This window comes from Poecilia reticulata, chromosome 2 (genome assembly GCF_904066995.2).
Source record: "Poecilia reticulata chromosome 2, P_reticulata-male-v2, whole genome shotgun sequence".
Lineage (NCBI taxonomy): Eukaryota > Metazoa > Chordata > Actinopteri > Cyprinodontiformes > Poeciliidae > Poecilia > Poecilia reticulata.
Window position 1 is genome coordinate 9,377,657 of NC_088831.1, and position 12,331 is coordinate 9,389,987.

The window sequence follows — 12,331 nt, forward strand, 5'->3', positions numbered from 1 at the left end:
TTGATGGAAGACATCAAGAGATGAAGACAAGAAGAAATGTCTTAAGAAGATCCTGGCATCAATTAATGATCTTAGCTCCAACTGTACTTGGTTTATGCCTCAAATGAAAGATCCAGAGCACACCTTAATGTAACCGAAATAAAAAAGAGGGAATGGAGACTTTGCACAGGCCGACTCAAAGTCCAGACACAAATCCAGACGTCCACAAAATGTGGACGGGTAAACCGAGAGAGAAAAGCCCAATTTCATGTTCCACCAATAAACCTGTTACGTAATCCACGATGTCGAGATGAGAAAATTCTTTCTTTTTTTTTTACACAAATTGCAGTTTGCCTCGTTTCATCTCGGACATGTGATTTGAACCACACTGATTCTCAGTTGGATTTAAACGACATTAAGCGCTCCGCTCTGCCACCGAAGGCTTTTCAGACTTACCCACATTGCCTAATTTTAACATTTACCCATTTACTCAACCAAGGATTCAGATTTTTAACAAACGGGGAGTAAAAAATTGTCTTGTAGCAGTGACTCATAAGCTAAAAAGCATTTGTACCAATCCCCATACAGGGGGGGCTACAAATGATTTATGGGTGAAACGTCCAAGTCTAATTGGATCCACTTTGAACTACTTACCTCCTTCATGTGCCGGGCTGTAATAGCCAGGAACCGCTGCGCTTCCTTGACGTGGGAGTCATCACCAGCATGCTCACAAACAAACAAATGCAGTCGCTCTAACGGTCCGCAGAGATGTGGAGAGACGTTGCCGAGCAACAGAATGCGGCCCCCTCTTCAATTATGCACCCCCGTTTTTTTATTTTACACAGTCCTGTTTTGAACGCTATTATAGAGAATAAAAGGAGAAGTAAAAAAAAAATAAAAAAAAAAGACAAATCCTCCTTTTTAAGTGCAGCCATGAAAACGTACTGTCCTCTGTAGCTCTGCTATTTTCGTTCTGGCCTTCTTTTACTGTGCTTTTTCATAAAAAATGTTGTCCAAAGCACGATTTTTAATGTAGTTCCTCAAATATAATATTTGATTCTTTTTAAACGCTAAATTTGATATTAAATGAAAGAATTGGCAATTTACAAACATTTCTTTTTTTTTTTCTTGTCTTGTACAAAAGGGCGACTTGATTTTAGAGTAACTTGAGACCAGAGAGAACCACTCCAATTACACACTCCAATATTCATGGTCCAGTAGCTTCTTGAGGTACCTCGTTAATGTTGAACCATTTACCTTCATAATTGGACCTCCAATGAAAGCTCTCCCTTTTACTATGATTCTTTTTTTAGCCCTGCAATTTTTTTTCACACTCCAGCTCATTTTTTTTTGCAGAGAAAGTCCAAAACATCAATCCTGTTTGTTCCTCTGTTGGAGGTAAAACTTCTGCATCTTTCATCAGTTACCGCTGACTGGCACTGCTGGTCTGTTCAAGCTTCTACTTTGCACAAAAAAGAGGAGCACAACTGTTGAGTTATGGGCTGAAACGTGACTCTGACACATTCAGTCAAAAAGACTGTCAACTGCTTTAAATAAATGTGGAAAAAAAGAGAATGAAATGAAAACCTCGGAACTTATTCAGTTAAGTCAATAGAGATTTTAAAACGCAGGGGGAAAAAAATCTACCCAATTGCAAAATAGTGAGATTTATTGTGTTTGGAAGAAGATCCCCAACGTTTTATGCTTAAGTAAAACCTTGCATGACCAAACAAAGCTGTCATAAAGTGACATATCGTGAACAAATCTAAAGAAATTCAACAACAGATGAGGAACTTCTATCAGACTGGATTAACAAGCTTTTTATAAGGTTGTGAGACTTTAGCAAACTCAGGCAAAAGCAAACGTCTCCACAGAGCTAGAGCATGAAAGAGTGTTGAACGTCTTCAAACAAACTAAAATCACTCAGATTCTACATCTATTTTTCATCCTGTTTAGTTGGGGGGGGGATCTAAATACGAAGCCACATGTCCCAATTGTTTAAAAAATATAAAGTAAGGTACATCTTCTGGAATCATTTCATCCTGTGCTCATCCATACTTGTGCTCATGATTAATGGATGACCAGAGCTACACGCTGACTTCTGCTTACTTTGTGTCATCTTGATAACCTCTAGATTCCCAGGCTTCAATGAGTTGCATAATTTAAAAAAAAAAAAAACAGACAGTCGGTACATACATGGAAAAAAGAAATCCTTTCAGCATCCTCGCAAAGACTAATGACGAGCCTTTCCCGTCTGTGTTTTTTTTATTTTTTATTTTTTATTTTGTCCCTGTGTCCTCTGCCGTGTTGTGACAAAGCTGAAGAGAGATTACAGCTGTATTGGGCGCAGCCTGTCACTGTACAAATGCCCGTCATTAATTTCGTAGGCAGAAGGCAATTTCAGAGAAGTGGATACATTCCTGTAATGGTGAGTGCACTCTGGTGGTGTCAGACTTCAGAGAGAAACGTCGGGTCAAAAATTGCTTCTTTTCCACTTTCTTTCTTACCCTTTTGTATAAATATGAAATGTAAAAACAACAGGTGTGCTCTTTACAGAACGTTTCTCATGAACGATGGACCTAAACACAAAACAAACCCAGAAGAAAGGATGCAACAAGACTTTACATTCAGCCTCAGTTTCACCTTACAGTTTTGGACATACAGCCATGTATCATATAATGCTTCAACCAAAATCCACTGTAAAAAGTAAATGAGAATCTGTTGCAAACCTCTTGGTTTTCTAGTCCCTTGGAGAAGATCAATTATCTGGCTAAACTTGGATCCACTTGGAAGTTGCAGTTCAGATATTTCAGAAAAAGCATTAAGGTTTTCCTTTGTCAATTTTATTGACAGTAAAAATTGACGTTTAGAGCAACTGAGTGGAAGACAAGCATCCTCGGTGCATCTTTCTAGGACAGATGTAGATTATGATCACCCATAACACTGCAGACAAACAGAAATTGTGTTGGGATTATGGATTTATAAAATGATCATGGTCACACAGCAGGATTTTAGGCAACTTTGTGTTATTTTAACTTAGCTGCCCAAAGAAAATTTGACTCTTAAAATAAAAAAACGGCAGAGCTGAACAACGTAGCTGCTACATAAATTAAAAAAAAGTAAAATAACCTGACAAAGAGGAAGAAGATTCTATCAAACAAGATTTTGTGTAGGTTTGTTTTTCACCAGCAACTAAAACAAAGTTCTGAAATTTAATATGCAGCTATTTTCTGAGCAGTATTAAAATAGAGGGGGAAAAAAAAACATTCTTTCCTTTTTTATTGAAAGCTTTGTTTTGCTGTTGTGCTGTCAACATAAGTACGTGGCAGACTATTTTTTGAAATATAGCAGGATAAACCTAATCTAGTGTTTGATCTTTTCCAGTCATAAAACAGGGAGACAGTGTTACTTTTATTCCACTGGAAGATTTTAGTTTATGTAAACTAAGCACACAAAAAAAAAGAAAAGGAATCCTGACATCAAAACAAAGCAGAGACTCCCTTTCCGTTCACACTTCAGTACACACGACTTACAAAGAGAAAATAAAATAAATAAAAGTTGTTTCATAACTGCTTGCAGTTATAAGAGGGACCAAGTCATCCCGAGCAGGTCAGGTCCCAACTCTAACACCACTAACCCATCACACACTGACGATTTAATGCTGCAATTTTCACAGAGTCGGATTTGAACTCGCAGTTTATTTTGAAAAGTCCAAACAATAAGCAGCTCTGTCATAAACTAGACTGTAAGCTAACTTATGCTAATTTCAGCTTGTAGCAGCAGATGCATCATCTTGCTCAACTGTTACTGAACATGATAGATCACTCTGACGCCGCAAATCCATTTACACAACAACTAATTGGTTGAATTTTTTTTTTTTTTTCTCAGCTTTTTCTTCTGGATCATCTGATTGTGGTAAAACGACCGATTTAGTTTGATATTCCTTTCAGCGTAATTGACTGACATGAGTGGAAGTTCCATCAAAATGACAAACTAAAGCAGCTGGAGCAGGGTCATATATATATATATATATATATATATATATATATATATAATCTTTTTTTTTAAATTATTATATTGAGCCTAACAATTTCATTAAAGTTGTTCTACTTAAAGTTGGCACACTAGGTACCCACTTAAGTGGCCATTGTCAAGAATCAGCCTTGACTGAAGGCGAGATGTTGACTTACCTGAACCTGTTGTCATAAACCCCACCTAAAAAAAAAAAAATGTCATTACTTTCCACTGGGGACATCTTGACATATAATGTCTTAACAGTATCCCACTTTTACAGTAGTGACAAAAAACTAAGTGTCCACTGAAGACTATTTTCAATAGCGGTCGCAAAGGAAGGATTTACTCTGACATAAACAAGACAGGTTTCTTCTTTATCTTTACTCGTTTTTCAATCACCAACGAGAGCCACGGCGGCCCTGACTCATCACCGCTCATCAATAATAATCCATTAAACCTCTGCAGCTTTTACCACAACAACTGTGGGAAGTGTCTTGTTTTACAGATATCTGTCCCTGTTTACTCTGTATTTTAATTGGCCCAAACCATCGAGAAGCAACAACAAGAGAAAGAGACGGCCGTACTCTAAGTACCCTGGCAGCACCGCTTTCTCTTCTCAAAAGCGCTGCCGATCCACCGGCCTGACAAAACCTTATTAGTGGCTTCTTCCATACAACGCCGCAATGTGTGTATGTGTGTATTAAGCTCCATGATTTTACACTAGTGACCACGGAATCCTATTTGACCAATTAAATCGGGACGTATTGGTTGTATGTGTGTGTGTGTGTGTGTGTGTGTGGGTGTGTAAATATTAAGAATTCTCTTGACATCCAATTAGAGAGCAACACGACATGACCCCGAGTTTCAAGAGACACCAAAAAGCTCATTGGAAAAAAAAAAAAAAAAAAACACAACTTGGAACTGCTCAACAAAATGGCCTTACTAATGAGGACCTGTAAACAAAACTGTCTTCCTGCTGATTGCTGTAGAAAAAGAGTGAGGGGGGGAAAAACAGTTTGTGCAGAGTAACACTAATTATTGTGCATTTTGTGGACTGGCCGTCGTCGTTCTCGTCTCCAAATTCTCACAAATCTACTTTGTTAAGGCTGTGACAGTCCCTCGCAAAAGTATTGATGGCGATGTAACATTTTTATTTCGTCTTGTTACAACCACAAACTTTAACATAAGAGACCAACAAGACAGAGAACATCATTTTAAAGTGGAAACAGATGCTGAGGATGAAGAAGCTGTATCAGTCTATAGCATAAAATCCTACAGCAAAAAGAGGAAAAGTTAAAGACGCATGCACACTTTTACAAAGTACTTCTTTATATCGAAGTCAAAATTTTGGGATTTAATCCAGGAGACACATAGCGGACATGTCCACGACGGCGCCCCCCTCCCGCCGGCTCTCGTCTCGTCCGGCCCGTTCGTCTCTCCACTTTGTGGGGTTGGTGAGCGCGAACAAAACTCGTGATCAAAGTAGGGCCGAGGCTGCAGTCTTCACATCACACAAGAGGGAGCCAAATCAGAGGAAGGAGGAAGCCCGTGTGGTCGGGGGGGTAGATGATGAAACGGAATATGAAACAGTCAAATAGAGATCAACTCCACCGATCCATCCTTTTTGATCTCCGGCGCCTAATAAATAAAACTCCACAGAGCCGCAAAGTAGATAATATATATATATACAGTATATATATATATATATATACGGATGCTTGGAAATGTTTTGCCTCTCTTGCACAGTCACCGTGAATGATAAACACAAAGGCGCACGCATATTATGCAGATCCCTTCAGCTTCACATCTGTTTTTTCCGCCGCCCCTCCATGCATGAAAGCTGTATCAATCACATGACATCAAATTGTATTGGTTTTGTTTTTGTTTATGAAATGCTTACTTTTCTTCCCTGTGCACAGGGGAAATGATAGACTTACATGAATAATATGCATCTTTCACCTTGAGGCACTGGCTCGTTTGCATATCTGCATCCATAAAGCCATCACAGGCAGCTACAGAAGCGTCTGCAATTACAGGGGGGGAACATAAGAGCTCAATGTGCCGTTGAACTCACATTTTCCTCTGATAGACAGACTGAAAGGGCATAGTCTTTTTTTTTGTTCTGTATACATTGCTTTTGTTACTCTTGGGGAAGAAATGCGCGTTATATGACTAATTATGATAATGACCATATGGTCTTGCTGTATTGTGTGGAGCCGAAGCTCGGGAGACGGAGATGCGTTTCCTCCGTAATTAATCAAACTTTTTATTAATTGTGCTGTGCATATTCCTCCCCTCGTCTCCAAACATGAACGGAATGAAACCACAGAAAAGATTACAGAAAACAAAATGCATATATTGCAATCAAAGCGGCAGTCTGGCGCCTACTTCCAGGAAATGTTTGCCGGAGCTGGCGGCTTCTGTTGACTTCTCTTGCTGCCAAACTCAGAAGCCATACAGCCTGCAAATATTACCATAACTAGTCCTTTGTATGTACAGCACGGCAACTCAGAGGGGAAATGTTAAAGCATTTCCACAATATTTCGACAAAGCTGCTGCTTCTGGATTGCTTTCACTGTCTATAAGATGAGACGATGTGAGTTCAAGTCTTTCTTACAGCAGGTTTAATTCAAGCGTTTAACTCAAAATATAAACACGAGTCCCTATCTCTGCCACTGTGTCGTCAAATACAATTTCTTTTGACCTAAAAAAAAAAAAATATATATATATATTTTTTTTTTTTGTTTTTCATAGAACATGCTTGGCAGTGTCCAGTACTTAGTATGAAAGGTGTTTAGAAACATGCGCAAGTCTCTCTAACATGGTCAAGTTCAGGTATTAAACCCTCATCTTCCCTCCGTTTGACGACGTTATGTGAAACGTGACATTGCATCAAGCTATTATGCAGAAAATATTTCCAACCTTTTTAATATTTCTGTATTTTAAACAAGGATTAAAGGGTGCAAACCTTACGGTTTATGTCGTACTTCAAACACTTTTTTTTGGCATCAATCGTCCAGTAATGTTATACTTCTTGTGCGAGTATTGATTTGTGTGGCGGATTTGCAAAGATTTTAAAGTGCAGAAGTAAAAAATACAAATTGGCTGCAATATTTCATGAAAATTTTGTTTTTAAAGATTTTCACTGTTTACATTTGCATGTAAATGAACCAAAAACCATCCCTGGGTCAGAGACTGAATCAAAATCTATGTCCAACCTCTTTTTCTGGGTTTTAGGTGCAGCTTCCGAAATAAGAATAAAGAATAAAGTGGCACATCAAAAGCAGCAGAGAGAGAGGGGGTGGGGGGCAAATAATATTGTATGCTAATAGAAGACAGCTCAGGGGAGCAGGAGCTTAAATATGGAAGATACATAACTAATTTCACATCTGAATGTGAATTAATCAAACTAAGACTCATCATCATATAATCTCAGAGGCACTGCTCCATAAATGCACATAAGTCAGCGCAATAGGCACGATGGATTTGTGGATGCGACCAAATTGAGCATGCTGAACAAAAGAAGTAAAGGTCGACTTATTACTGCCACTTAAGATAATGCGTTTGTTTGTGTTTCGGCAATAGACTCCTGAGGTTAATAAATCCCTGCGTTTGTCTGGCAATAATTGCAACAACAGGCGGCAATCACTGTGGATCAGGGTGCATGGAATGCATTATATCCGTGTGCATCGTCTGTATTCATCTGCATAGAGGGTCAGAAGTCACGTTAACTCGGTTCAGTGTGCAGGCTGCCGAGGAACAAACAAATCTCCAGGCGTGTCTGCAGACGTCGTTAATGAACGAAGTCGCTGGTTTCGCAGTCGGCTGTAGTTTGAGTGAAAAGCAAAGTTTCTGGAAAGAGGCAAGCGTGGAAAATATGGTTTTTGTTTCATGCGGCGGCTCTGTGAGCAAACACTGCACATGCTCAACAGGTATAGCCGTATCTGTAACTCCTCAAGGCCGTTTTGCTAAGCAACAAAAACATCAAAAGCCTTCTTTAACAAAGCTGGTTATCCTGCAGCCTCATAATAGCAGAGCTCTTTGAAGCAGGCACTGAGAGAGTTTTAAGACCTCCTGATTTGTGGTCTAATGTTGCTTTAAGCTGCTCTGAATCCCCCCTCCAATGAACAAGCAGAGGGGTGTTTAGCCTCTAAACCAAATTTAACAATGTACTGAATCAATCACATTGTAAATCTCACCATTAATGATGAATTTCAACACAACTTTAACAAAATTGCTGACTGATAATCATGTAAGAGAAGGCAATGCCAAAATAGACACCTGTGTTTGTGTCCAATTGTGAACAAGAGACTTAGTGAATCTTTATAGCCTACGGTAAGGTCAGATGCGTTTGTAGTATTGTAGTTTGTAGATGTAGTATTTGTTACGTCCACCAAGGACACAACATATTTAGGACACGAGACAACAAAAGTGAGGGTTTAACAAAAAGGTTTATTTATAAATTTTCTTCTTATTGATGTTCTTAATTCAGCTTTTCGGTGAAGAAAATAATGTTAAAACCCTCAAATCCCGTGTTCCCAAAATAAAAGAAAAAACAAAACCCCAAAAGTATTAACCTAAAGTTGGACCTGGTGAGCCGATCAAACTGAACAAAACGGTACAGCAGGGGGCCAACCCTATACAGGGCCGTCGAAGCCCCTACTGGTACCGAACTAAAGCAAAAAGAGAATCTAATCAAAAGAAAGATCGAAAACAGGACAACCGGTCCCACCAGGCCAAAATCACAAAAAAGACAAACAAAAGCTAACAAAAATACCGCATGGCAGGTTGGAGAGTCAGCTGCGGCCCACAGCGACTGGACGTGCGCGCACCGCACGAATGGAGCAAGTGGGACGAGCGGAAAAGGCGGAGCTCGAAAAGATGATGGCGCTCCCAACATGCCGAAAGCCAGCCTATTTATAGGCGGACCAACAGCGCCACGAATTAACATAATTACGTGAACAAAAAGGAATTTATCCAAACTCCAAACTAGATTAACAAAAGGTCATTCAACTAAAATCTATAAGAAAACAAGGAAAAGAAATAGTCAGAATAATAATGTGCCCGCAGCACATAACAGTATTTCACAAGCCTTCATAGATGCCATTGACAATTTCAGTACTAGAGGTGACAAAAACCAAAGTCGTGCTCATTTCTGGAGCTGAAGACTCAGAATGTGTTGACTAATTACGGAATGCCAGCTGCGACAAAATTCTGAAAAAATATGCAATGTCTTCCACTGCATAGTTTGCTTTTTAAACAAACCCAGAAATCATCACGGAAGGACAGTTGTGAATAAAAACAACTAGCCGTACTTGCTAACCGAGCTTGCTATCTCTACTTGGCAACACTGAGAAGTCGGATAAGAGAAGTAGGATAACATGGATTGCTAAAGTTGGTTGTGGAAAGGACAAAGCTTTACAATGAAACATTTTTTTTATATACAAAAAAAAAAGATTGTGGAAATTTGTTTTATAGGAGGAACTAAATTTAATGAATCTTAAAAAGTTGTACTTGTGTATAAGGAAGTTTGATTATGATTAAATATTCTATTTTGCCAAAAGTATACACTCATTTGCCTTTAAAAAATATTTAAAAATTTTAAATGATATTGAGTTCTTAATCCATGGCGTTCAATGTAATGTCGCCCCTTTGGTAACAATAACGGCTTTAACATCTGGAATGAATTTCTTGCATGGCGTCTTTGCCCATCCTTCCATTAAGCACATTTTTAAGGTCAAATTCCCCACAGTCTCTGCTCTGAAAGTTTCCCCAACAGATTTAGGTCAAGGCTTTCTACAGGCCAGCGAGGTTCTTCCACATCAACCTCACTCGTCCATGTCTCCATCCATGAACTTTACTTTGTTCAGTCGCTTAAGAAATCCAAGGGGTCATTTCTAAGATGTCCCCACAATGTTGGAAGCCTGAATTTCTCCACATTTCACAGATGTTTAGAAAAGCAGCCTGCATCCCTGGGTCCTGGACTTTGTAAATCTGTGACCATGGAAGTAATTGGAACACCTGAACTCAATAATACATCAATACTTTTTTTTTTTTACAATGTTATGCATTTTCTAAAAAAAAAATAATAATAAAGTGTATACTTGAGCTTTCTTTAATACTGGACCTTGTAAATCTGTATACAAGCCTTTTCTAAAACATTTCACCTTTCTTTGGAATATGTTTTTTTTTTTTTAATCATCCATACAATGGTAAAATATAAAACAGCAGCTTCCCGTCTAGCAAAATCCATCTGTGTACCTTTGCTTTTTGGGGTAGATGTTCACGTCGAGAAAGACGGTGAGGAATCTTTTGATATTCAGCTCCATCAGAAAGTAGGTCAAGACGGCGTGCGCGAGCCGGAGAGTACGTGACTGATCCGGAAAATCAAACGCCTCGAGGTGCGATCGAATTAATACCGATATCATTTCATTTTCAGCAACATTAGCTCTGATTTTACCCTCTTAGCACTTCAAAAGTACGCATCAAAGCCCCTACAGTGTGTGATACAGCTGGACGAGGGCCTAAAAAATAAAAACAAAAGATATCAGGTGGTTTCTGACAGACTGCTCCAATCTTCTTTTTATTGGTGCTGTTCGTTGAGAACATCGGTAACCTGAACAACCTCAGATCCCCGACAAATTACTCCGCTCTGTTCCTCCGTCTTCACCTAATGATTGGTTTGAGTTACTGAGTGCAGATGCCTTCTGTTCCCATTCCCATCCCTCCACCCGCCTCCCTCCACATCATCTACACACCTCGGGATTAGCTTTTCCACAGGTCTCGTCCCGCTGAGATCAAGCTGTGAATTCAATGGCACTGCGGGGAGCTTGTATTTATTCGTATTTATTGGTCCCTCAGGTGTCTGTTTGAGCGCAATGTGCTCAAATATCATTTTCAGGGAGCGCTTCCCACGTTCCCGCCTCACCTCTGAGTGTGTGTTTGTGTGGGCACCTGTGTTCTGGGGTGAAAAAAAAAAAAAAAGTGAGAGCGACTTTGGTCGCAGCGATGATTAATGGGGGAAACTTTCAGTGCCGATTCCATTCGGATAATGGTAGCCAGGCGAAACAGAAAGCAATCTTACTTCTCGGTCTTTTCTGCACAATTGATCAAAAGGAAGTGGAAAAAAGAAGAAAAAAAAAGCGTAAAAGTGTGGAGCGCTCTCAGTTTTTTAAGCTCGACGTTTGGGTTCTACCTTTGCACGCGCCTTTTTGAGAAAGCAGCTCGCCTCCATGGCGGATCGAAACGACCGCGAAATGCTGAATCGAGGATAACTTGAAGAAGCTGCTTTTATATTCAAGACTGATTGATCTGGGCATTCAGCATCTGGCATTTCCACATTTTTCCCTTTCTAATTAGCTCCTGATACGAGCATAATTAGCTAGCACAGATGGACTGAGGATGTCTGTCACCGTCTCCCTTGTACAGCCTTGCGGCACATTCTACTTTGCACTATTTTTTTAAAACCGTTTAAGTTTGGCACCTCTTATTTTGTTTGCATTCTGCCTGTAATTTCTGATAAGCAATCAAATTACGGAAAACTAAAACGGTTAGAAAAGCCTTCCTTTATGTAATTTCCAAAATATTTTCCTGTGCGCGCTGAAAAGTTGACCATGGAATGTCAGGAGATATTATTTAACATGAGAGTTGTTTCCCCCCCGCTGAATAAATGTAAATTTCCTCAAATTTCTCATTCTGAATTTTTCTTTACCAGGGTTGCCAATAATTACGGAGAGCACCGTTACCCCGCCAGGAGTTTTGACCCCCCCAAAAAAATTTTTATGACAGTATAAAATCTTAAGATATAAAACCGACTTTTATACATGGTTCTAATGAGGACGTGGCTGACTCGGCAGCGGCCAGACAATTAGAGCAGAGGTGGAGGAAACCCAGGCTCAAATTGGTCGCCTCGAGATCGGCGCCGTTTTCTCGTGGCTCGGTGTTTTGCGCATACCTTGAAGATATGGATCAGAAGTCCAGAAATGTCTTTATTAGTTCCTTCTTTAAGAGGAAGTGTTGATGTTAGCTGTTTTTGTGAAGCTCGTTTTCTGACTGGAAGACCTGCAGGAGCACAGACATCACAGAGGCTTAGGTTGGGGTTTATCTCGTAATTAAAAATGGCTGAAAAGGAAGCACTAATGAGGTAGAAGAATGAGGTTCCAGGGGGGGGGATATTTGTGACCCCTCGTTGCTGTGATGACCTCCATGTTATTTAGGCCAGCAGGTACAAGTACAATACCCAGAACCTGCGGTATTCATTGACACAAAGATTTGGATGTGTATAGACATGTTCTTTATTTCCAATGTTATAAAACAAAGATTTGTTTTATTTACATAT

At 39.6% G+C, this 12,331-nt stretch overlaps 1 long non-coding RNA gene across 1 annotated transcript in view; it reads right to left on the reverse strand.

Annotated features, from left to right (window-relative positions):
* Positions 1-2,252, reverse strand: part of LOC103476031 (uncharacterized) — a 165,895-nt gene extending 163,643 nt beyond the window's left edge. Inside the window, exon 1 of the long non-coding RNA XR_535394.3 lies at positions 634-2,252. This is a non-coding gene — a long non-coding RNA (uncharacterized LOC103476031). The remainder of the gene's footprint in view (positions 1-633) is intronic.
* Between the last annotated feature and the right edge of the window lie 10,079 nt (positions 2,253-12,331).